General features: G+C 37.8%; 1 protein-coding gene across 1 annotated transcript in view; it reads left to right on the top strand.

The window, feature by feature from the left end:
* The first annotated feature begins 1,145 nt into the window (after nt 1–1,145).
* Nucleotides 1,146–22,341, top strand: part of NGFR (nerve growth factor receptor) — a 51,429-nt gene continuing 30,233 nt past the window's right edge. Inside the window, exon 1 of the mRNA XM_032234809.1 lies at nt 1,146–1,278. The gene's annotated coding sequence lies outside the window, so the exon portion shown is untranslated. The remainder of the gene's footprint in view (nt 1,279–22,341) is intronic.

The raw sequence follows: 22,341 nt of genomic DNA on the forward strand, positions 1-22,341 counted from the left end.
CAACCTGGTCCCTACCGCCCACTAGTGGGCATTCCAGCTTTCATGGTGGGCGGGTTTGCTGTAACTCTGCTTTATACATTTTATAAAGTAAAGTTACTTCCCTACTTTATAAAACACCATGACTGTGGAACCGGTGGGCGGTTAGAAAGTTTTTAATACTAACAGAGATACAAAAGTGGGCAGTAGGTATAAAAAAGTTGACTACCCCTGGTCTAGTTCATCTAAAGGACTAAAGCAGATTTCCCCAGATGGATACTTTCCAGATATGCTTTAGTACAATTTCCATAGGCCACAGTTCACAGAAGACTTTGGCTTGACTGTCCTGAGAAGTGTGAAAATTGTAGGGCAGCACATCCAGATTTTTGAAGAATGTAGTTGGGTTCAGTTGGGTTTCTGTTTGCTTCTAATGTAGGAATGTCAAATGAGATAAACTTAATATCTGATTAAAATGATCGTACATTAGGTCAAACTATTAGGGCTTCTCACCAAGTCACCACAACTTTCCAATTCTAAAAAGAAATTTTGTGGCACTTCACTCAAACTAAATGTTGCCTATGTAATTATGTTCTCACCCTGATCTGTACAGCATGAATTTGCAGCTTTATCACTGTCTAAATAATGTCTAAGAAATAATGAATCTATTTAATAGATTGCAACTCTGAGAATAGAGATGAAAGGTCATGCTACTTTCTGAACTTGGTTGTTTTCTTACAAATGTTTTATTACCCAAACTAGGTAACATAATCAGTGCTCTGAGGATGTTATCCAGATGTTACCTAGTTCGGATGATGAAATATCTGCAAGAAAACAATCAAGCTCAGAGAGCACTAAGGACCCTCATTGAGCTACAAATATCTTCCTTTACTGACAGCACAGGGTTTGAGAAATTTCTCTTTTGGGCAGTTGGGATGTATGAAGCCCATTAGAAGGGGGGGGATCTTCAGTTAAGTCAATTTCCTTGATTCCACACCAATGATCCAATGCATAATTTTTTTTGTTTTTTATTTGCCAATCTGATAAATCTTCTTGGCCAAGTCTTGGAGCTTGCCTGTAGCAAAAAGCAGTATCTTTGGGAGTATCTTTGTGTGCAGGGTTAGAAGTGATTTTACCATTTGTGTTCTGCTTTTTCTCTTGCCCAGGGTTCAGCAGAGACCAAGGAACAGTGCTCCACAGGGAAATTTACTACCAGTGGGGAATGCTGCCAAGCCTGTAACTCTGGGGAAGGAGTTGCCAAACCTTGCGGAGTAAACCAAACTGTTTGTGAACCTTGCTTGGACAGTAAGTAACATATTATTAATATTGCAGTAAGTACATTGCACTTATATCCCCCTTTTTTTCTTTCAGTATTGATTCAGCATCAGCAAGGTTTCTCTTCATTATACTCCTCCATAGGAACAGTTCTCTTGCATAGACTGAACTTGAAAAAACAGATTGGTCTAAAAGTAGTAGTGAGCTCCATGCCTGAAATTTATGCAACTTTTTTAAATCAATTGATTAACCCAGTATTTGAAGGAACATTCTGGTCAAAGAAGAATCCTTTTAAAGGCAGAGTGGATGCCCAGTAATGATCAGTGATCTACTGGACCATGTGGGTAGAGGAAGGATTAGGGGTACTCCTTCAAGTGGTAATTCAAGTTGGTAGTGGGGAAAGAGAGGTCCCCACTCACCACTGAAAAGATCATCAGCATGATACTATAGCCAAAGGTATCAAAGACTACCGAGAAACCTTAAGGGCTTTAGTGCCTTGGGAACATATGAGCATTGTCCTGAACATCCCTAAGAGCACTATTCTCCTTTGTACTCAGAAGAAGATTAAAATTGCATGTCCATTTGGGTATGAACCCATTATTAAGCATGTTTTTTGAAGGCAAAGGGGAAGCCCAACAAGTAATAGTTTTGTAAAAAAACCTTTAATGTAGTTTTTTTTTTCAAGGTTAATGCTTTCCATCTACTTTATCTATTAAACTGATTTATATTCTACCTTTCTATTTAAGCAGGTAGAAAAGTTACCTGCACAAATTATATAATAGAAAATACAGAGTAAAGTTTTTAAACATAACATAAAGCTAATAGTAAAATAAGTTTGGAGTCAAAAGCATTCTGTGGAACTACAATCCACATCATGCCAAAGTTTCATGTTCCTCAGCACTTTGGCTGGACATAATCACAGAGTAACCCACTCATTTTACAAGGTGCCTTTTTGGGGAGTCCTGCTTAAATTGTTCAGGTAACAAGTTGCAGATATACTGATTTTGCCTTTGTCAGTGAATTTTACTTTGTGACAATTGGATAGAGTTTAATTAAACAGTGAAAAACAATACCCATTCTTTCCTTAATTTAAGTTCCTTTTTTTAAGAGGAGGGAAATGTAAGATGTTTCTATGAAAATTGAAGTCCATAAAATGAGCTGCTTTTCAATATATTTTTTATTATATGTACATGTCTTAAGCCAAATGTCACTAATTTTCCTGTATGCTTTAATTACAAAATTACTTTTACTAATCCTTCCATAGAATTTGTAGATAAACTGCTTTCCTGCATACATCTATTTATTATGAATCAAGTATTGATTGCTTTAGAACTTCAGAAATTGTGTTCATGTGACCATGGCTCATTCTGGGATGTTAAAATTGGAGGTAGCTAAGTACCAGTGACCATAGGGATGCTGTGATGGCCACAACTTTGAGGACTACCACTTGTTCAACATCATTGTAAGTTTGAATGGTCACTGAATAAGTGATCATAATCCAGAGCCACTGCATACCCAAGTACAGTAGCAAATAGCAAAGCAAATTGTTCCTTCTTAACCAAAGCAGTAATTGCTCTCATTGCAGTTTGTTTTTAATTGTACATTCAAATAATATCATATTTAGTTCTTTGGTAAATTTAGATAAATAATAGCATGCAAGATGTTTATATTTTGGTTATATTATTGGTCATTCCAATACAATTTGCCTATAAATAATATTAACACATATTCACTAAGCAACCAAACAGACCAAAAAGGACATCAAGTAAATTATTTTTTAATACAAATTTATCCTGAGCAAGGAGGTTGTATCACCACAACCAGTATCCTGCAAATAAAGATTATTTAATGTAGACAAATATGGAAAAAAATCTATACAAGTAACCCTCAACGCTTAACCACAATGGAGCCCCAAATCTCTGTTGCTAAGTAAGACATTTATTAAATTTCACCCAATTTTACAACCTCTCTACAACAGTTGTTAAACAAATTACTGCAGCTGTGATGTTAATAACATTCCCGCATTGACTTGACTTGTCAGAAGTCGCAAAGCAGGAATCACATTGATCCCGGGACACTGCAACTGTCACAAGTGCTTAAATTTTGGTCCCATGATAATGGGGATGCTACAATGGTTGTTATTGTGAAAAAAGGTCATAAGTTACTTTTTTCCTGGCTGTTTGAATGGTCACTAAATGAACTTTTGTAAGTTAAGGAGTATCTGTACATTCCTAAATGTCACAAATCAGCATTTTGATAGGGCAATATTTTTCCAGGATACTTTCACAATGCTAGAACTATTCCTTTAGAAGACTCCATAGGGTAGGACACATGATAATAATAAAGCCACAAACAAACAAAGTTTGGTCTCTGTTAAAGGAGAATAGAATAGAATAACTTTAACTTTATTATCATTTTGAATGTACACTAATTGGCACACATTAAAATGAAATTTCACTGCACACAGCTCTCAAAGGGTCTCCACCAATAATATACACTACATAAACATAACTAAAAAAGCAAATAAATAAAAAGTATGCATATACCCAAATATATGACATGGAGAAACAACATATTCTAATTTGGATGTAAACATGTACATGATGAGAGAAACGAATCTTGTAAGTTTGCCAGATGGATGGCATAGGGAACAAAGTAGTTACAGAATCTGGTAGTCCTGCTAGAAACACTTAAAAATCTCTTCCCAGAGGGAAGCAACAGAAACAGACTGTGAAATGGGTGTGTGGATTCTCTGACAATTCATTGAGCTCTAAGCACATAGCGCTTATAAGCAGTATTTTGAATGACAAGAAACAAGCTTCTTAAAATCTTCTCGGCTGTCCTTACTACTCTATGTATGGACTTTCTATCTCAGGCACTGAAGCCACCAAACCAAACAGCGATGCAGTTTGTTAAAACATTCTCAATCATTCGTCTATAAAAAGTGGCCAGGACAGAAGGAGAAACATGTCCTCTTCTCGTCTGAACACAGGAAATACTGTTTTGCACCTTGATGACTTTTGGAGAGAGCAGTTCAGATTGTTAGTTTCTGCACCCCCAGATATTTAATATTGTTGACCTGACAGTGGTGGGATTCAAAATTTTTTACTACCAGTTCTGTGGGCATGGTGTGGCTTGATGGGTGCGGCTTGGTGGGCATGGCAGGGAAAATCTCCATTTCCACCAACTCCAGGGCAAAGATACTGTAAAATCCCCATTCCCTTCCCACCCCACTAACCTGCTTTCCAGCTCTGTTCTCCTGTGCAAGGCAACAGAAGAAGACCCAGCCTGTCAGCTGGGACTTGGGAGGCAGCAAATAGATGGGGGCAGAGCCAGCCAGAGGTGATATTTGCCAGTTCTCCGAACTACTCAAAATTTCTGCTAATGGTTTGCTATAACCAGTCAGAACTGGCTGAATAGCAATAGCAATAGCACTTAGACTTATATACCGCTTCATAGGGCTTTCAGCCCTCTCTAAGCGGTTTACAGAGTCAGCATATTGCCCCCACAGTGTGGGTCCTCATTTCACCCACCTCGGAAGGATGGAAGGCTGAGTCAACCTTGAGCCAGTGAGATTAGAACCACTGAACTGCAGATAACAGTCAGCTGAAGTGGCCTGCAGTACTGCACCCTAACCTCTGCGCCATCTCGACTCACCTCTGGTTGACCACCAGTACAGATGCCTCTGTAATACTGAATGGCGTATGACCATGCCAGTTCTTTCTAAAATCTACAATGATCTCCTTAGTTTTATTAACGTTTAGAACCAGGTTACTTGTATTGCACCCGTCCACCAGAGCCTTCACAAAAAAGTATCATTCCTTCTAACGAGGAATCTTGCTTTGATGGTGATGGAACAGCAGTTTCCTAATTTAGAGAGTCAGAGCTGATGGCCTGGAATACACGGGTCTTAAAGGCTGCTGCTGCTGCTGTTCTTTCATCTTCTTGGCAATCCACTTGAGAGGATTGCCTAACTTTGCCTAATGTTATAGCCAGGATTCCTGCAGGTCAATATTAAGCACCTTTGAGGAACCAACCTGACATATTAGCAGAGTTAAATACATTTAAACTGTGCTCTTTTTAGACTCTAAATCTACATTTATCGAGTTTAGCAATCATGCATTTTGATCCTTCAGGATTTTCTCAGCACAAAGCTGAATCTGTGTTTGATTACCCGCAGATACCTCTGATGTCTTCAATTTTCTTGGTAACTGAGCTATTCCATAACTGCTATGAAAATTCTTTGAATGTATACGTTTATGATTCCCATCACGTTCAGGATGGATCTTCTGAGTAATTCATTTCCATTTCATTCTCAGGAAGTCATTTTCCTCCACAAAATATCAAAAAGCTGGCCATGTTTTGTTTAAAGAAAAAGACATTCCAAATATTTCAGCTCCCTTTTCTCTAGAAGGTTTTCATCTAAACTCTTTATTAGGTTGTACTTTTGTGTTATTGTTTTAGAAATACCGTTTACCACAGTGTGTCCCTGTCCCTGTAACATATTTAAATCTTTTTCTGCTTCAGTTTCTTTAAAAAAATATAATCTGTTACACACTCTATACTACATTTGCAGTACTATATATCTGAAACCAAGAACATGATGTTGCGGTAACCACTAGTAAAACATGTTCCAAGGTTATACAATATCCCATCTTTAGTGTCTTGAACCAAAAAACCTAGGTTCAAATGTCAACTAGGATTGTATATGCCCCGCTTTCATTCATTTCAGCTTTCTTGTGGAGTTTCTGCCAGAGTAAAATGCTACTCCAAACTCCTTCTGTGGACTATAGGATAGGAGTCAAATAAATCAATGAAAATGCATTTAAAACTTTCTCTTAGGCCCATAATAGTAATCCATTCAGGAAAATGTATATTAATGCTTCTGGAGGATGCTTAGTTTTAGGCTTTGGAAGTTCTCCAAGAGCAGTAGGAATAATTATAGTGTTACTGCGGTTATTGCTTTATATTGCCTTTCATTTTCTGGGTGGGATACTGTGAAACTTATTAAAGTACATACCACTCCAAAACAGTTATATATTTCTGTTTATGTCTTAGAATTAACCTTAACTGTGCTTCAGAGGCTGAAAGAAAAATAAGGTATTTCATACTCCCTCCTTCCGTTTGCTCCACAAATGGAAACCCATTGGGTAGCTTGGGGTCTATTCAATATTTTTTCTGGAAGAGTAGCAATAGCAATAGCAGTTAGATTTATATACCGCTTCATAGGGCTTTCAGCCCTCTCTAAGCAGTTTACAGAGTCAGCATATTGCCCCCAACAACAATCCGGGTCCTCATTTTACCCACTTCAGAAGGATGGAAGGCTGAGTCAACCCTGAGCCGGTGAGATTTGAACAGCCGAACTGCAGAACTGCAGTCAGCTGAAGTAGCCTGCAGTGCTGCATTTAACCACTGCGCCACCTCGGCTCTTCACAGAGAGTGCTAAACTGGTACTAAGAGCAGCTTCAACAACAGTTGGCAGCAGTGGGCGTGACTTGGTGGGCATGACTTGGTGGGGGTGGCAGGGGAAGGTTACGGCAAAATCCCCATTCCCTCCCGATCAGCTGGGACTTGGGAGACAGAGAATAGATGGGGGCAGGGGCAGTCAGAGGTATTTACTGGTTCTCCGAACTACTCAAAATTTCTGCTACCAGTTCTCCAGGATTGGTCAGATCTAGCTGAATACCATCTCTGGATGGCAGTAAGGGAAAGCGCATAAGTATCCCCTCTCCCTGGTGCTTCATTATGCAATCCCACATCCAACTCCCCAGTTATTGTTCAGGCTGCTTTTTGAACACAGTTTAATGCTGCATTCCAAGTAGCACCTAGAAAGCACTCTGAATGGGGCCAGAGTTATCCCATAAAGCAGCGGAGACAGAGAAGTCCACCTCATTCTGTCCTATTCCAGCATGTATCATCTTCTCCATCTACCACCCACCTGCTTCCGTTCAGATTGATATATTGTATACCTGTGTGTAAAGGGAGACAGCCAAGTTTGAACCATGGAGGAAAGTGCCCAGAAACCAAAGCATACCACGACCAGTCAAAAATGGCCAGTCTGTGCAGATATCTTTCCCCTAAGGATCACCCGACAGTGCTGTAAAAAAAATGTTAAATTTTGTTGAACTCTAACATGATAAAATTGCTAGAACATATTGGCTCATTAAAGGAATTTCAATATTGGAATAGCTAAAGGTGGCTTTAGGCTGCCTTAAATATGTGTTGGGAACAAGATAGAAAGTTTTGGAAGAAAGCATTAATGGTTACCCGAGCAGGCACTATGGTTAGATGCAAGCAGTAAATTGCTTTTAGACTTGATCCTGGTGCAGTAGCTCAACTAATGTCATCCTATGATGGATCTCTTTTATATCCTGATATTGCTCCACTTGCATCAATTATTTAAAAAAAAAGATCAAAAGTTATTTTCTTTCCCCCAGAATCAGCATATTGGAGACTCCGGGGCACATGTAGAAATTGAGCAATTGATTCTGTTTGTTTTGGGGTTATGTTTGGAGCTTATCTCTAAATATGAGCGAGTCTTTTTCTGCAAAACTCTAGGAAATCTCATCCTGGACCAGGCAGGCTCTGCTTCACGCCTTCAAATGCACAGGGAGGACCCTGGAATTAAGAGGGCTGGGTAGAGGAAATCTAAAGTCTCTTCTGCTCTTCACAGCATTTGTTAAAATAGCTAAAAATAACCTTGTACAAAATCAATGGCTGCTACTTAATCTCAACATGGAAGGGCAGCAGAGATGCAGGATATCAAATACCAACCAAGAATCTGACCTTGGAAGAGTTGCTGTATTGGCATTTGACAGTGCAAGGGGAAAAAAATAGAGAAGCTAGTGGCCATGTTTTGCAAGACAAGGGGGTCCGGGAAGAAATACAAAGCAAATTGGTTTTATGTCTCAGGTTCTTGTCAAATCTCAGAGGGCTCAGATACCCATTTAGTACTTTTCTAGAAAAGCACATAGCTGTATCAAAAAACAGTTTCTTGAGCTGGGTGATTCATTTAATCTGCTCCAAAAAAAATGGCCTGCCATCATTTCAAAACATCATTTATGTCTCATTTAAAATTAATTTTCAAATTGAGGGGAGGGGAGGAGAGAGAGAGAGAGAGAGAGAGAGAGAGATGGATTCAGCGTGGGCAGCATACATGAGGTATGTGAACAATAACTATCATTGTATTACTAAATATAAAGAAAACAGTATAAATAATTAAAACAAAGTAACGCAGCAGTACTGCAGAAATCATATACCACTGTGCGAATACCACTAAGAGAAATTGGATTTCCTCTCTCATAATTTTCTGAAGTGTCAGACAGCAATGAGTTAGGACATTTTAGACTTGGGATTTAATGGTTCCATCACTTCTCATACTTATTTAGTTAATTAATTATTTCAATGCATATAGCCAGCCACATCAACTCAACTGTATGATTGGGTAATTAAAAAACTGAAAAAATAGCAAAATGCAACTTTAAACATACAAAAAAATATTAAACCGTATAAAACCTATGGAACAGAACAATTGACAGTCAGCACAATCACTGCATACGTTTTATTGCACATCAGATTTCCAAACCTGATGGCAGCCAACCCATAGCTTTGAGGCCTTAGAAGCCAATTGGGGTGGGGCCAGTCTAACCTCTGGATGGATATGTTCCAAAAGGTGGATGCTGTGACAGAAAAGGCTGTCTTCATGTGTCCCACCAAATGATATTTTCTACCAGGTAGGAGCCAAAGCAATGCTGGACCTACTGGGGTGGGTAAATATAATGGGAGAGAGTCAACCTTTCAGATAATCGGCTCCTATGCCATTAGGGGTTTTATAGGTCATCATCAGCACCTTGAATCTGGAAGCATTTTGGCAATCAGTGCAGTCTATGGAGCAGTTCGTCCCAAACATGACCTGAACAACTGAAAATCTCCTTAGACATTATGGAGCAGATGTATAATCCTTTGAGGAGCATACATACAGTAAATGCTTGTACGGCCTCATTTTGCTATAGCTTCCAGATGCTGGTCAATGGCAGCCCCAACCACTGCACTTGGCTAGGTTCTATGAGTACAGATTAAGTGAGTAGTTTAACCCCTACTGAGTTAAGGAGAACTCATTCCTTCTTTTTGTTATTCAACTTAGCATCAAATTCCAGAATGCTACTGGATGGCAATGTTTCCTGCCTCATCTGGGAGAGCTATTTGAGAATATGGGTGGGAAGAAGACTTACTATTAACAGATTAATTATTTGTCTACCACATTGGAACTACAGATTTATGTCTACCACACGAGAACTCCCACATTTGTCTACCACATTGAATGCTGCACAATAATGTGTGTGGGCGGTGGTGGGGACAAACACATGTGCTTCTGTTTCATGTTAGCATTGCATACAGCTGACCTTTGTGTTGTCCTTGTGGTTCTGAGATGTTCATAAGTTTTGCAAAATGGGAATCTCTGGCTTGGAATCCATGGACCCAAGGGGAATATCATCAAGACAGGGGGAAAAAAGGAGAAAAAGTAACAAATGAAAAATAAATGAATAGACCATTCTAAGGGTTTCCTCCCAAGTAATGAAAAATGATGAAGCTTGTTAGAAAGGATTCAAGGGAGGGGGAGTTGCTTTTTAACCATAAAAAAATCAAAATTCATAGTTGGAAAATATGTTTATTAGAATTACCAAAATGCCAGACAATAGTGAAATGAATTGAGTTTTCCAGAACCCTGAAAAATGAGAGATCAGTTTACAAAGTTTGTTCCAGGGTTGAAATACAAGTCAGCTAGATTTTATTTTGATCCTTACGTACAGATTGATTTCTGCTCAGAGGTTGATGCCATTAGATAGATGGCAATTTACCTCCAAGTAAATGCATGTAAGAATGCAGTTAAGAGTTGATTAGGCCTGCCCATTTATCTGACAATATTTTAAGAATCATAATTTAAGAATTATGTTAAGTTTAACAATTGCATTAATAATTCCACTTCATTCAGAGATGAGAGAAGGTTTCAGCAGATTAGAAGAACATGGAGATCTCTTATGCCATTTTGGTAAAAAGTAGGGATACCATGATGGTTTCTGACCTGAGGGGTGGTAGATATCATGATATACAACTATGCCTTTCAATAGCCTTTGATGAGATCCTCTAGAGTCCTTCCAAGAGCAGTTGCAGTTTTGATTCTGGAAGAAAGAGAACTGAAATACAAAAAGGAAGTGTTCATAGTAATCGCATTTCATTAATTTAATTTAATTGAAACTAAACCATATTGTGTTCTTGTCTTGCCTTTGCTAACTTTTTTTACTTTGGCCATGTCCACGGAGAGGGACCCCAGATTTGCCAATTCAAAAAAAAAGGATCTCAAATCCCTTAGTGCTCTTTTGAAATACATTAGCAATGAATTCAGTTGTCCAACTGCAAGAGACTAGCATCCTAATATTCAAGCTATCTCAAGGTTTGCAGGAGTTCAAAGGGTGAGAGTGTATGCAACACAATGGAATGTTTTGTAAGAGGTTTCAACTGCCCAGCTGGTAACTGTTCTATAGTTTTGGAAGAGGGTTTGGTGCTCAGGAAGATCAGTTGTGACTTTCTTCTTATATATGTGCTGGGTGCTAATATTTATATTATTTCCAAACTGGGGGGGGGGGAGGGAGTATAATGTATACCAATTGAGAACTGCAGCTTTTCCAAATCATTTTCAGCTCTTTTAGAAATAAATGTCTTTCTCCAGTTCAAGGTTAGGTGTTCTCGATGTGAGATGTAAAATTAGCAGAGGGCACTACTCCCAAATTTTCCTCTGGTGTGAATTCAAAAAGGTTTGCCAGACTTTCTCTGCATGTCAGTTAAGGGCACAGCTAATAAAGAGAAGAGTCAGCTTGCTAATAGGAAATTTAGAAATGTATAATGATTATTTTTCAGATGTGAATGTATTATTATAACTGGCATGTATGCAAACTATGAAACTCCTTAATTATATTTCCTGTGATTCCCCATATTTATGTTTATTATTTTAATGATGGAGAAGGACATGGAAGTTTAGGAGCAGAGATTGCAATGACAGGAGAACCTCTCAGGTTGACGAGTGTTCAATTGGAGAAAGATGAGGAAGGGGAAGAAGAGGAGAAAGAAGAGGAAAAGGATATTCTATTCTATTCCATTCCACTCCACTCCACTCTATTCTGTGAATATAAAAGTTAGAAGAATGATGTTCATGGATAAGGGATCAGGCTTAGAACTGCCATTGCAGTGGAGTAGGATGGTAGCCAAATGGAGCCATTCTTTTACAGAAGATATGTGGCTAAGAAGAGCCCTAGTGTTGCAGTTTACAGGCAAATTCTGCATACAGCTTGCAGTTTGATCCTGATGGAGCTCAAGGTTGACTGAGCTTATCATCATTCTGGAGTCAGTAAAATGAGAAGCCAGATGGTCGGGGACAATATGGAAGTAATGCTTCTACACTGTAAACCACTCAGAGAATGCCGTAAAGTGCTATGGGGTGGAATATAAATCTAAATGCTATTGGTAAAGAAACAATGATAAGATACAAGTGAAACGAATCTGTTTTTTGGAACTAACCCAAAAGCGCAAGCACTCCCCAGATCCTTAAAGTATTACATCAGCCTAATTTTTTTTCTTTTTAATTATAGGATTAATTCCTTTTTAATTCCAGGATGCAATTTCTGGGAACATTTAAATATTCCCAAGTGGAAGGTAATATTTGGAATATCAGACAGTGATTTTAAGGACAATGAATTAGGACTTCCTGTTATCTTGTTACCCTTTGGTTGTGCAGTCTTTACAGCTTTGGAGGTTTTTTTATTGATTATGGGTCATTATCTTGGTGTTGACTCTTAGCAACCACATAGATAGATTTTCTTCATGATGAACTATCCTCAATCTGGTCCTTTTCCTCTTCCAAACATGCATTAATCACCATTGATTGATTAATTGTATCCATCCACCTTGCTACTGGTCATCTTTGTCTTTCTCTTTCTTTCCACCTTTCTCAGCACAAAAGACTTTTCCAGAGAACTAGGTCTTTGGACAATGTGTTTGAAGCACGATAATTTGAGCCAAGATTTTTTGTGCCGCAAGTAATACCTCTAGTTTGCATGATGATCCATTTGTTTGTTTTATTGATGGCTACAGTATTCTCAAGAGTCTTCTGTAACACCAAAGTTCAAAAGTGTCAATGCCATTCTATTCTGCTTTTTCAAAGTTCAATTTGCATTTTTATAGATAGAGTTTGCAGATCCTTTGAATTTTGGCTACTGGAGATGTGTATTAAACTTTCTTCCTCTCGTTTTGAAACCATATTTGTTTTTTTCCAATCCAACTTTACTGCTCCGCACCCTCTCCCTCCCTCCCTCCCTCTCTCTCTCTCACACACACACATACACACACACACCATGTAGATTGAATAAATAAGAAAAATATCTTAGTCTAAAGCTCTGATTCGTATATAGTTTTGTATGAGGACAATAAAGTGTTCTTTGATTCCTATTTTTTTAAACAACTTGAAGAGGTTCATATAATTGAAACAAATATTTTTCTGTAATCAATAAGGCACATATTGACTTCCTTCATGCATTCTTTGCTTCCTCAATTATCCACCATGCATCAGCAATAATATCTTGTGTTCTGAAGGCTTTTCTAAAGTCAAGATGAACATCTGGCATCACTTTTTCCATGTAAGGCTCTAACATGCATTGTATGATCCTAAGCACTATTTTAATAGCATATTAAGTAAAGCACACTGTATGACAGTTTGCACACTTTATTAAATCTTCCTTTTTTGTTATTGGAATGTGGATTGAGTGATTCCCCCCCCCCCCAGTTATTATTCTTCAGATTTGTTGGCAAACCTTGGTTAGAACTTTTACTGATTCTTATTCTGGGTATTCTATCAATACCTATAGTCTTCTGGCTTAGTAATGGCAGATTGCTGATACAATTTCTTCTAAAGTTTCTTGAAAGTTATAATGGGTAGAAAGATTGACATAGCAATAGCAATAGCAGTAGACTTATATACCGCTTCATAGGGCTTTCAGCCCTCTCTAAGCGGTTTACAGAGAGTCAGCATATTGCCCCCAACAATCTGGGTCCTCATTTTACCCACCTCGGAAGGATGGAAGGCTGAGTCAACCCTGAGCCGGTGAGATTTGAACCGCTGAACTGCTGATCTAGCAGTAGCCTGCAGTGCTGCATTTAACCACTGCGCCACCTTGGCTCTTAATAAATATGTAATAAATATGTAATAATGTCTAAAGTATTTGGATGTTGGCATCTCTACTGTACAGTAGTTCAATATACTCCTTCCATCTTTCTCTGATCTTTTTGAATTAGTTACTATCTGTACATTGTTATCTTTCATTCTGAGAAGGGAACCTGCTTCTGAATTCAGAAATCTTTTGGAAGATATTCCAAGTTTTTTCATGTCTATTTCCACCAACAGTTGTAATTTCTTGTTTCTTGTCTCTTTTCACAGTTCTCTGAAATTCTTTCTGTAGATATTTGTCTTTCTTGGCTTTGGCTTCTCTTTCCATAGTTTATTTTTATATTTCGCTTGTCTTCACATGTAATTTGTTTTCCTCTTAATCTTTGGTGGGTATCTTTTCACATTCACTTTTTGTAGAACAACTTTCAGATTTAATGTCTAGAGATAGATCTGTGAACCTTATTTGTGTTTTGCTTTCAACACTGTAGAATAACAACAACAGCAACAATTACCTTTCTCCAACTTTGTTATGTGAAATAAAAGAAGAAATAGTATCCATCACATGATGTGATTGTTTCAGGAGAGATCTTGAAGTCCTAGTTAAGGCATTAAAGGAAGCGATTTCTTACTTCACTCTAATCTATAGCAATGCTTCAACTTACTATTTTGAATCCAGTTTCCTTGATACAATTATTCAATTTGAAATAATTTGTGATGGCCAATTGCTTGATTGGAATTGTACTTTTTTTTTTAATGAGCCAAAGGCTCCAGTGGACAGAATGAAATGTTGACTAGGAACTAGCAGAGATTGTAGTTCAAATAGTTGCAAGGAATCAACAATGACCCAAAGGCACATGTAGACATACACAGAAACACAGACACAAATACAAGGAAATGAATATCTTATTTTGTTTTGGCTCTTCCCACTACTTCTTTGTAGAGCAGAGCATTGAAAAACTATTATCTTCACCCCAGAGAAACCTTTGTATCCCTGCTTTAATGGAAGAGTGCGAAGATTGTATTGGGGCATCCATACAAAGCATGTGTTCAGTCACTAAGTTATAGCACTTCCCCTATCACAGAAGTCTTCCATGGTGCTCTCAGTATCTCCTAATGGTTTCGGGGGGAAAATTATTCCAGCTGTTTAATGTTCCTTTCTTGCAATTTAGGATTCATTACTCCTTTCCCAAGAATTAACAAGGGGGGATTTGACAGAGACTACTGACGAGGGCAGGGACAAAGGCCATGCTCTCATTGATAGTGACAGCAAAGGGCAAGTTTAAATGAGCACCCAGCATGTTGTGATGGAAGCATTCAATCTGTAGAGTGACTTCTGCATCCTGCTATTCAGAAGAAAAATGGCTATTTCCCAAGAATGTCCTCAGGAGATCAGAGAACTCATTAAGGCTAATGTGGTACATTAAAAGGGAGAGCAAAATGGGGGTGAGTAGGCAGGGTCTTAGACTGGTCTGAAAGCAAGAAGGAAGGAGACAGATCAGTGGTAAATTAAAGCTGAACCCTTTAACACCCATGGGAAAAGTGGATCAATCCCTTCACTCCTTATGGTGGGCTGATGAAAGAAGGGCAAAGAAAGATGCATGGCACAATCATTGTCCATACTGAATCAACAATGCTCTATATTTATTTGCCACCGTAATTTGTCAATTGTCAATTGTGGTTTCAGAAATAGGGCTGGACACATTTTGAAAACTATTCAGAAGTGCCTCAGACTTTATCTTGCTAAAAGCTCTTCTCTGCTATGTATTAACACAGCCTGAGTTTCCACATGTGCCTGGAAAAGAAAGTTGTGGCTGCTTTAAGTGGTGCATGATCCCTCAGAATAGCCACAGTTATTTTTCAGGCTCGTGAATGAGTCTGAAAAGAGTTTAATGGCTTGAATAAATAATAGAAAGTGCTGTGTTCCTGAGAGGTTCCAAGTGCTTATTTTGAATACTGTTGGAACTATGCCCATTCTGAAAGTGTTTCCCACCCCCAAAGATATTCGTGTAAGTGTGCATATACATCTACATATATGCATGCACTATAGCTGCCCAAATAGCACAAACATCTAGCCAAGTAATTTTTCTGTGGGTTGGATTTTACTCAAATTGTGCTTAGAGTAACATGACACGCTTAGCTTTGTTAGTAAAACTCAATTTATAGTCTTAAGTGGGCTGGGTTTGCACAAAAAAACTAACCAAGGATAAAACTAACCAGCTTACCAGGTTGTAGATATAACTGTATCATCTGGTTAAGCAAATTTTGTCCTCTTCACCCGGAAGCTTCTAATTTACAGAAGCAACAATAGGTCCTCTATGCAAGAGAAAAGAGACATGTCTTTGGAGCCTGGGGCAAACTTGGAATGTAGGGAGCCTGTGGCATATGTGCTCATAATATAGCTGCTCTGGAAGACTTACCTGTTTACAAAATGCCTCCCATGGTGGGCATCATCAATCCCGAATTCCTATTTACTGGGAGATGAATGAGTCCTAGAAAAGATGGTTTCTATACAATCTTTTGGGGATTTTTGTGAGAATCACAGGTATTCCAATAAATAAATAAATATGTTGCTAGAAGCTGGAGATTTGCTTTTATTTTTTAAATATTTTAAATATTTTTTTTATTTAGCAGCTAGAGCATCAAGGGAAAGGTTAAACATTAGTTCCCTGACTCCCATGTTGCCTACATCTTTTAGGAAGGGCACTGTACCTTTAAGGATTACTCACTTAATTGAGTTCAGAAATTAGAGCACTGGATTCCAGCAATGGCAATAGATAGGTCTGCAGCAGATAAATATTTTATTTTAAGTGCAATATATTTGTGAGAAATTAAAATAAGTAAATTAGGAATAAGTAGTTTCATTTCAAAATCTTTTGATAAACCCTTACTCCAACCAGCACAGATTTTGTTAAAATGTTTTACATGATTAGTTTGTGTAATCTATAAAAGTTTATAATGACCACGTAATTCTCTACATTACAAAAAGAATTTGGAAATTGGCGGGAGAAAGCAAAAGGCAGGTTCCTGAAGGGAAAGTAAATGATGGAAATGGATTCTCTCTTTTATATATAGTTTAGGATCAAAATAAATCAGTGGGTATTTTTCTGTTCCTATTCTTCATTCAAATCAGAGGCCACAGGGAGGTGGTACTTGTGCTGTAAATAATCAGCCTGGATATCAATAAATACTTATGTTCTGATTTCCTCACATAAAAGGCTAATTCTTTTGAGCTAGCTGGTGACTGTGTTCCTAAAACCTTTAAAACAACTGTTCCTTCTTCAGACATTTTGGGGAAATGATGGCACAGGGAATTCTGTAGAAAAAAATGAGACAAAGAAGTTGGAGATGTGGGACAGGTCAAGGAAATGTTGCTTTACATTCAAAACTAAATTCCCTGCAGAGAGCAACTGAAACCCAAGACATAGGAACAAAGCGGCAGGTCAGCAGAAAGTCAGCAATTTTGGCACTCTAATCTAATGTTTACATTGGACACCACCATATTAAATCTTTCCCATAACTAATGGACGGAAAACAGATGCAAGTCAGAGCATGATCAAACACGATCCTCCCGACTACTACCTGCACATAATATGGAGCAAAGGTGGCGATGGTGGAAGGCTGCCAGATTGATGTTATTTATTTATTTCCTTCTTTCCTTAGTTAACGTTTTTATAAGCATTGTTAAAAGGGAAGAACCATATCAAATTCAGAGAGTAAAAATAGGCTTAATGCTAAACCTCTTCAAAAGGCACCCAAAACAAAGGCCATTTGATCTTCAATTTCTTCAAATGAGTCAAAAGTTGGTCCATTCCTTCTAATATGCTATGCATACTTGGGGAGCTAACACTGAAACATTGAAGCCACTAAAATAGCTAGACATTTTATATATATATATATATATATATATATATATATATGTATGTATGTATGTATGTATGTATGTATGTATGTATGTATGTATTCATTAGATAGATAGTCATTAGATAGATAGATAGATAGATAGATAGATATAGATATAGATATAGATATAGATATAGATATAGATATAGATATAGATATAGATATAGATATAGATATAGATATAGATATAGATATAGATGTATATATGATAGAGATAAATGATTGGTAGATAGACGAACAGACAGACAGACATCTTAGTGGCTTCTATGTTACAGTGTTGGCTCCACATATATGCATGGCATCTTGGAAGGAATGGTACCAACTTTTGATTCATTTGAATAAATTCAAATCAAGGCTTTGTTTTGGGTGTCTTTTGAAAAGGTTTAGGATTAAGCCTATTTTTACTCTTTGAGATTTGAGTGGGCTCTTTTTTAACAAGTTAACAAGGCTTATAAAATGTTAATTAAGGAAATTACACACAGAGACATCATACATAGACATATACATAATCACAACTGAATAGATCATCGTGTTCATGGTTCACCACCTGAACAACTCTGAACAACTGAGTTTCAGTTGTTACTGTCTGTGACACAATTCATTGTGTCATTCTGGTCCAAGTAAGTAATCCAGTAGGTTTGAGAAGACACATTGTATTATACACATATGAAGTTTATGCTTGTGGTAAGGTGAGTACCAAACAAATTTAACAAATCATAAAAAAAAAATATTTAGTTTGGATTGGTGGAAATTGAAGCTTAAAGAATCTGGAGGGCTCTAGATTCTGGGAATCTCCAGCCAGAATGTTGACTTTATAAGTAGGAAATAATCAAGGATGGTAAATTCCCAATGAATAGAATGATGCAATCTGAAGCTCACATATCTTAAAGTTGTCAAGGCTGAGAAATACTACTCTAGCTGTTCTCCCACGCATTTACTGCATATTTAAGAGTTTGAAAATGAGTAGAATAGCAGAGACAGACCTGTTGGTCTCTTTACATGCCCTTGTGGTCCAAGCACCTTGCCCTTTAGTCTCCACACGTTCATTTGGAAGTTCTAAAGGAGAGTTAAAAATGAGTACAATACACTACACAATTTTGTTTTATTAAAGGTCTTAATTGTGTGAGAGCATGTTAGGAAAGATATGGGGTGCCAAGGTACAATGTATTATAAGCTTTTATGTCTTCAAGCTAATGTCTGAACATGTTAGGATTTTTCAGTTCACTCCCATTCCCTCACATCTTGTTATCTTAGCCATTTGGTCTCTTGCTTAAGAATCCTATCTGGCATTCCTTTGACATTGTTAAAATTGGCTTTCCTAGAATTTGAGGCACCCAAGGATTCCAGCAATGCACCATTACTTCCCCACAAATATCTCTGAAACAAATCATTATGTAGATAACATGTACAAAAACACATGTTGCCACACAGTGCCACTGATATGGATTGTTGTAATTTTAGATGAATTTTGCTACAGTTGTAAATAAATGTATAAAGCAATAGGCATATGTACCAAAGTTTTAGATTTTTGCTACAGAAAAATATCGCTTCGCGTCACTGATCATTCAGCTAGACCGATTTTCATTAAAAAGCTTTTCATGACACTTGGAAAAAAAAACGCATTAGCCTATTAGGCACATTTAACAAGAAAACATTTACTCTCACTCAGAAAAGCTGCATATTAGAATCCAGTTATATTTACTCTTTTCAAATATCTGTAATTTGTCTCAGGAAAGTGTTGCTGGAACCTTTTCTTTGATTTGTAGAGTCCAAGCAAGTGTTGTTTTCATGCCTTTTTTTCCTGTTTATTTTTTTTTATATCCCACCTTTCCTTCTTCCCAACTATTTTCACCACCATCACCACAACCCTGTGAAACAGGCTGAACTAAGAGAGAATGACTGTCACAAAGTCACCCACTCGGCATCTGCATTCTGTTAAATGCTCTCCATTTTGCTCACTTGTTTGGATTTTGCCAATGTGCATATTTTGACATTAAAATTACCAGTATTTTTCAGAGTATAAGATGCGCCTTTTTTCCTCAAAAAAGAGGCTGAAAATCCGGGTGCATCTTATACATCGAATACAGCATTTTTTTGCCTTCTGAAGCCATGTCCCTCCACCAAAATGGCCATGCAGAGCCTTAGGGAGGCTTTCAGAGAGCTCCTGGGGGCTGGGGAGGGCAGAAATGAAAAAAAATGGCCCATTTCTGCCCCCCCAGCACCCAGCAGCACTCTATAATCCTCCATAAGGCTATTCATGGAATTTTTTGCACAAAAAATGGGCCTGTTTTTGCGAAAAATAGGCCTTTTTTGCTTGTTTTTGGCCCCCCCCCGGAGTACTCTGCAAGTCCCCCCACCAAGGTTATTCATGCCCTTTTAAAAAAAGAAAATGGGCCTGTTTTTGCGAAAAATGGGAAGTTTTAGGGAGGTTTTCAGAGTGCAAAAACTTTTTTCCCCCTTTTGGAAAGCTCTTTAGTTAAAGTGATTGATGAGAATTACATTGATCAAGTGCTGTGCCAGCAGAAACAAAGTCTTAGGTGCTGCAGATAGTCAGCAATTTCCTTCTCCAGCACATGGATAAATACACCTAGATACATCTACCTACCTACTTACCTACTCTCTCCCTGCCTACCTACTGTATTTCTCTCTCTCTCTCCCTCCCTCCCTCCCTCTACCTACCTACCTACCTACCCTCTCTCCACCTATCTACTGTATTTCCCTCTCTCTATCTCCCCCTCTATCTAGCTATGCACCTACCTACTCTCTCTATCTCCCTACCTATCTACTGTATTTCTCTATTTCTCTCTATTTCTCTCTCTATCCCTTTATCTACCTACCTAACTACTCTCTTTCTCTCCCTACCTACCTACTGTATTTCTCTGTCTTTCTATCCCTCTATCTACCTACCTACTTTTTTTAAAATTTGCCTCTTCAAAACCTTGGTGCGTCTTATATTCCAGTGCATCTTATACTCTGAAAAATATGGTACTTCATCCTTTTTCTGAGGCATCCCTTTGATGTGTCCTTATATGGCTACATTACAATCATGGGAGTCATCCTACCATGTCTCAGTTACACCTATAACCTCTTTGTCCTCCGCCTCTCCCATCCTTCACCTCTACCATACATGCACCACGTTTGTTTTGTCTGACCTTGAAAACTCAGAAGATTTAGTTAAAAACTGGATTGGAGAACACCCAAGAATTCCAGGACTCTAGGCTACATTGGGAAGTCAAATGCACCAGAGGAAAAAGACAACAGTCAACCGTTGCTGTTGAAATGAAAACCGCATGAACTTGTTCATGAAGTCTTCAAGTATAAGGCTTAATTGGAAGTAGACACTGCCATTTCAGACTCATCTTGTTAATTTCTCATATCTTGTGCTGTGCATAAATGGAATATAGAGTTACTGAAGACCTTGAATATTTAACTCCAGCTATTTAATTATGAGGCTTTTAGGACTCCTCATAATTTCTCTACTTTTGCCTCAGGACCTCCTCTTAAGCTACTCTCTCCATCTTGCTCTGGTTTAAATTTGAAGGGTTTCTTTTTTTTAGGTCAGGTGGACTTTGCCTCCAACAAATAATTTTTCCCAGTCCTTGTCCATCTTTTGTTGACCACTTTTATAAATTTATTATTCCTTAATAATATAGCTGGCAAGAGAAAACCTTGAAATAGCTTGGCAAGAACTGAGTTGCTTCATCAAATCCATAAATATTTTTCAGAGAAAGTTTCTTTAGCTGAAGTTCTTTCTTAACCTTCTGTGGGCTGATTTGTTTGCTTAAATGGGAAGAAGAGAAACATTTTGCATAGATTATGGTCCATTGCAATTCAAATGGATGTAAATTGTGAACACAGAAGTGGCTGGGATGGGCAGCCAGAATTGGATTCAAATAATATTGTGTTAAATCTGTACTGAAATTTCTCTTGTTTTTCTTCGTGTGAAAGAGGCTCCTATTTTTCTTATTTTTACAGGGCTTCTTAATTTATTTTGAATTTCTTCTAGTGCTATTTTATTGTTGGAAATGGTGAATGTCACTACTGTGGATACCATTTTGGGGGGTTAAAAAATGTCCATCTTTTCCTTCTTCCTCAATGTGAAAGAAACCAGTGAGAGGATTTGCCTTAGGAGGTGTTTCTTTAAGACTTATTAGAAATGTGAGAATTCAGGAAGAGATCTGCAGACCATTGAAGAGATTTCACTGCAACCTCTAATCAACCATCAGGCTTCCACTCTTCAGAACCTTTGGATTCAAACGCAACTGGTAAATGTAAGACCTATGATATATGATTAGGGAAACTAAGACAGGATTAATCCTTTTAAAATTCATCAGCTATTTTTATCCTGTAATTAAAGAAATCCATAACATCTGATATATTTGATGTATCATATATTAAGAAATAGTTTAGAAATAATATTGGGGAGGGGAGAATTAATGTGAGCATATGCTTGTAATGAAAACTGTCTGAAAAAAGACAAAAGATCAGGCCACATGGTTATTCTCCTGCCTCTTCTGAAAAGAATCATTGTGCCAGCTCCCCTCATATCTCCTGGGTCTTTCTTGCCTTGTATAAGACAAATGGAAGATACAAAAAAATGTCCTGCAGATACTCAAATTCATTTCCAAGTTTATGTTTGAACATTCACTGATAGACCCCCGGGCTTCTTCCAAATAAATAAATGCAACAATGTTTTACTCATGATGAGAATTTCAGACAAACCATCCTTTTCTTTGAAAGAAACATTGGAAGTGATTTGTCTAATTCTTCAACTGAATTAGAGCTGAAGGAAAAATATCAGAATAGCATTTCTGCATGGACCTCTTCAACTGAATACTCCTCAGAAGCTATTGAGACTAAGGACCAAATTTTCTGATCAATCTATGTAGTTGCAATCAAAAAGTATCTCTTGGTAGTGTTGTTCCTTTTGTGACATCAAAATTATACAGGGTTCTTTAGTGGCCTCATCCTAGCAATAG

This window comes from Thamnophis elegans, chromosome Z (genome assembly GCF_009769535.1).
Source record: "Thamnophis elegans isolate rThaEle1 chromosome Z, rThaEle1.pri, whole genome shotgun sequence".
Lineage (NCBI taxonomy): Eukaryota > Metazoa > Chordata > Lepidosauria > Squamata > Colubridae > Thamnophis > Thamnophis elegans.